The 5,036-nt window shown below is 47.0% G+C and overlaps 1 pseudogene; it reads left to right on the top strand.

The window, feature by feature from the left end:
• The first annotated feature begins 1,497 nt into the window (after positions 1-1,497).
• LOC146869832 (beta-1,3-galactosyltransferase 9 pseudogene) lies at positions 1,498-2,714 on the top strand (annotated as a pseudogene).
• The last annotated feature ends 2,322 nt before the right edge of the window (positions 2,715-5,036 follow it).

The following is a 5,036-nucleotide window of genomic DNA, read 5'->3' as shown; positions in this document are numbered from 1 at the left end:
GTTTGGAGTCGGAAGTGGAGGTGTTCCATGGCTGGAGTGATGTTATTTGTGCTGGTGCATTGGATGGATTCCTTGTGTATGATGGCCATTCCTCCGCCAGGCTTTGCGGTGGTTGATCTTGTATCCTTCAGGTATTGCAGTGGTGATGTTGGGCACAGAAGTGGGATTGAGCAACATCTCAGTGAGGGCAAGGACATTGGGTGTGAGGGTGTAGATGAGGTCCCAAATATTGGTGGTGTTTCCATAGTGAGTATGTGTTGAGAAGGGCACATGTGAGTTGGTGTTTTTGTTCAGGTGGGGTTGGTGGTGTGTTCAGCATGGGGATGGTCGGTGGCCTGGTGCGTGCGCTGTGGCAAGTGGCAGTGGGTGCGCGTGAAAGGTCCTACCCTAGAGCGTGGGTCGGCGCAGTGGCAGTGTTTGTTGCAGCATCAGGGGTCGAGAGTGTAGAACTCGACGATAGTGTATCTGCGGGAGTGCCAGAGGACATGACGCTGGGCATGGATAGGTGCAGACAGGCTTGCTTGTGGCACGCCTGCAAAACGCCTGCTGTGCTCTGCATTATGTAGATCCTAGGTTGGGCGAGGCATAGTTGGCAGGAAGATTGGTGAGCAGGAAACATGGGCAGGAAAACCCAGGCAGCAGTGGTGTCACTGGATCAGGCTGGAACAAGTAGGAACTGGAGGCCACAGGCAAGTGGCAGGCTTGGTGCCCAGGTGCTTATATGACGCTGTAGAAGCTTCTGTACATCTTAGATTCCATGTTGTATATTACACACATAAACAGGAGCCTGCAGGGCATCCGTTGTCTTGTAAATGGGAGAGGGGCTCTGCTCAGCCTGTGCCAAGAGTATTCAAAGTATGACTTGGCAAGAAAAGAAGGCTTCAGGTGTGTGTGGACCGCAGAGGCCTTCTCTGATGCGCCAATATCTTTTGCTGCATTTGGTGAAACTGCCTGTTTGCAAGAACTCATGGGTGTCAAAGATAGAGAGGTTATCTCAGAGGCTGAAAGGAGCTCTAGTGTAAACACCCTCTCCACCAGGAGTGGAGGCTTTCTTGGAGTTTTGCACCCATGTTGGAGTAGTTCTTCTGCACTCATCATAAATGCTGAATTATGACCTGCACATCCTGCTGTCTCTGAGCATGCACGTGTTATTGTTTGCTGATGCAGCTCTCTTGCTCTCTTTCAGGTTTGATCGGTGTTCTGCTGGCCAACTACTGATGCTGCCCAGAAGAGTCGCACCAGTGACCAGAAGACCTTGATGGATAGAAGTCTTCTGGATCCCTGCCAGGCCGACCACATGGCGCACTTGAACATACAAGGCAGAGGTCCACCAGTGACCACCCAGTGGGACGTTTCTGCGAGTTCCACCTGTGACCAGAGACTTCAATGAGTAGAGACTTTAGTTTGTCACTTGTTCCTGCAGTGATTGACCCAATGAACGTGGCAGTCCGATAGCAAGTGCTGCAGGACAGGGAACCTCCAAACAGTCAACAGCCTCAGAAGGCTGCGGCAATGCGGCACTGGCGATGGATGTGTTGCACAAAATCCCGCTCCTTGCGTTTGCTCAAATTCTTGCTCTTCCTGGGTTCTACCTTCCTGATATTGACCCTGGTTGATGTGGGACTGCTGGAAGAGGCACTTTCTAGGACAGTCTTCCCACTGCTGGTGAAGAGCCGCACTTCTGAGCTGCGAGCTAAGGCTGCAAACTTTAACACCACTTTCCTGCGCCTGAGAACGCCTGCCTACTACCATATCGCTAATGCCAAAGCGTGCCAACCAGACACCCCCTTCATGGTGAGCTTCGTGATTAGTGCACCTTCCAATGTTGTAAACCGACGGGCCATCAGGAAGACCTGGTCGAGAACCCGGGTGGTTGGGGGACATCATATTTTGACTCTCTTTGCCCTGGGAATGTCGACCTCGCAGACAGCTCAGGCAGAAATAGAGGAGGAATCTGCCCAGCACGGCGACATAGTCCAAGGGCTCTTTACTGACACCTACCGCAACCTGACTCGCAAGACTGTGATGATCATGCAGTGGACGGCCACATTCTGCCCCCATGTCCGCTACGTCCTGAAGGTGGACGACGATGTTTATGTGAACTTAGAAGGGCTGGTTGGCTACCTCCAGTCTTTGGGAGAGAAGCCAACAGACCTGTATATCGGCCGCATCCACTGGTTGTCTAATCCTATACGCGACTCCTCTAGCAAAGATTACGTGTCGGAAGTCACATACCCAGAAAAATACTTTCCGCCATACTGCAGTGGTGCGGCATACCTGGTCTCTGGGGATGTGGCACTGAAATTCTACGTCGCCTCCTTGGAGATTCCATTCTGCCCGATGGAGGACGTCTATGTTGGGATCTGCACCCAGAAGCTGGGGATTGCACCTAAGCACTTGTCGAAGATCTCAGGGACCCTACACTACATCGAGGATGCTTGCTGCTACCAAATTATCTTCACCTCCCATCATGTTAAGCCCAGCGAGATGGAGAAGGTGTGGCAGATCATTCAAGATGGCCACAAGTGCTCTTGGATTCAGAAGCACTTAGGACTTCTGCACTGTAAGCTCCTCAATCGATTCACTTCGCTCTGACTGGAGAGCTGGAGAGCTACAGAGAAGGTCGTCATTCACAGCGTACCATCAAAACACTCAAGCCCCGGGGGATGGCAAGATGGCGGCCGTTGCTTCGGCTGAGTGAGCTGGGTTAAGCGTTCCCGACTGCAGGCGCTCCCCCTTTTCGAATTCTAAACGTTGAAGACCTATGAAGACCGACATTTCGGGACTTTTCATGTTTATACCTTGAGTCAAACCCGCTAAATCTATACAAAAGATAATGATGTTACTTACAGCTGCCTCTCTCCTGTTATCAACGCGCAGATTGCACTGGAGCTCCGGAGCCGTTGGAGCGTTTCGTTCTTGGGCTTGGCGTTCTTCCTCCTTTCTGCTCTCTGCTGGTGTTATCTTCGCAAGCAGTGGACGAAGAGGTGGTGTACCTTGGAATCAAGATCAGATCCAACTTGGACGATTTGGTTTTTGTCAATTGGAATGACATCTTGGACAAAACCAAATCCTCGTTGGAATCCTGGCAGAGTCTACATCTTACACTTGTCGGTAGATCCAACCTTTTAATGATGGTTGTTCTCCCAAGGGTACTTTATTTTTTCCGTGCTGTCCCTCTTCTGGTTTCCAAGCGTCCGATTCAACAACTGCAATCTCTCTGTGAAAGTTACATCTGGGCTCCAGGGAGAATTCGGAGAGCTTCACGCTGGATGACTTTACCTTTTGATCGCGGTGGATGGAGAATCCCGGATTTTGCGTTATATAAAATTTCTTGTTTACTTTTAAAGATGCGCATCCTGCTCACGGGGGAGGAGGTTAGTAATCTGGCAGAAGCACCCTCAATTTTTCAAATGGCAATTGGTAGCTATGCCAAGAACTGTTTGCAAACTGAACTTGATGGCAGCTACTACAAGCGCACCCGCTTTAAGATACTTTCTTCTGCTTTCTCTGTTTGGAAAATTCTTGAAAAGATGTTTCACATTCCTAAATACACTATTTATACTCCTTTATTTGCCCCACATCTCCTACCCTTTATCTTTTATGATTCAGTTATTCGGCAATGGCATTCTAAGGGGATTGTACGGTTAGGGGCTTTTGTTTCTCCAGAGGGATCCTGTCTTTCTTTTGATGAATTTAGAAAGAAATTTGATTTACCTATTAATCAGTTTTTTAAATTTCTTCAGATCCTGGATTTCCTTCACAAACACACATCTTATCTTGTCTCTATCCGTATTATTGAAGCCATAAGCTCTCAGTTACGTATTGGTTCTATTTATCATATATTATTGGATAATAGAGTAGATGACTTGGATAAAATCAATCTGAAGTGGAGAACTCGATTAAACTCTCCTGTTGTCCACGTTGAAGACTCTATTAGCATTGCCCATAAAATTTTGTATTCTGCCTCGTTAAAAGCCCAGCATTTCAAAACCTTGTTTAATTTATACCGCACTCCCGCGGTTATTAGGAAATGGGGTAATGTTGGTCAATTTTCTAATTCAGTAGTTTGTTTTCGCTGCCAATCGGATAACGCTGATATTGTACATGTTTTCTACTCCTGCCCCTCTTTACGATGCTTGTTTAGCCAAATTGAAAGCTTTTTGTCTCAAATTTTAGGCAAACCTGTCTCTGTCTTTTCTAATTGGATTTTATTAGGGATTGGAGGAGAGTTATCAGAGGGGCAATGTTTATTTAATTTTCGATATTTTTTGTTTATAGTTGCTGCTGTAACCCGACTTACCATTGCAACTGCTTGGTTACAACCTGAGGCTCCGAGCTTCGATTTGTGGCGGGCCAAATTACTCAACTTGTATAATTTAGAAATTAGTATGTATAGACTAAAAAAACCACGCAAGAGGAAACTCGGCATTGCAATCTGGCAACCATTAATTGATCCTTTTCTTATTTTTCTTTTTTTTTCCTTTTATTGTAACCCTTTATTCTGTTACCTGTCTTTGTAAAATGTCAGTCGTATTGTTATCCCCATGTGGTTTTCTGTGGAACATTCAATAAAAAAATTAAAATTAAAAAAAAAAAAAAACACTCAAGCCCCGGCTGCAGACAGGGTCGAGCCAGTCTGTCCTGGAGAAGTCTTGAGCCTGGATGAACTCAAAACCTCAGCACGTGAAACTGGAACCTATTCCCACATGGCCCTCCAAGGAGAGCAGATGATGTGGGAAGGCAGTGAAAGTGGGGCAAATGGGAGGACCACCCCAATTAAACCCTTGCTCCAGCAGATGAAACAGACCTGGCAAGCACCAAGGGTCACACAGGCATCAGGTGTTTTCGGTGGATAAAATCTACCCCATCTTGGATACAGATTCCAACAGCGAGCAGAAGATCACAAAGAGAAATCGACGTCAGCATCTTACCATACCGTTGGTGCCCTCAACCTGTTGAATGTTGACTGCTTCAAGTGTTTTTGCTCTGAAGCCTAGAATTTAATGTGGTCATTTATGGAGCAATATTGTTGA

The sequence above is a fragment of the Triturus cristatus genome, chromosome 1_1, assembly GCF_964204655.1.
Source record: "Triturus cristatus chromosome 1_1, aTriCri1.1, whole genome shotgun sequence".
Taxonomy (NCBI): Eukaryota; Metazoa; Chordata; class Amphibia; order Caudata; family Salamandridae; genus Triturus; species Triturus cristatus.
This window is presented reverse-complemented; position numbering and strand designations above follow the sequence as displayed.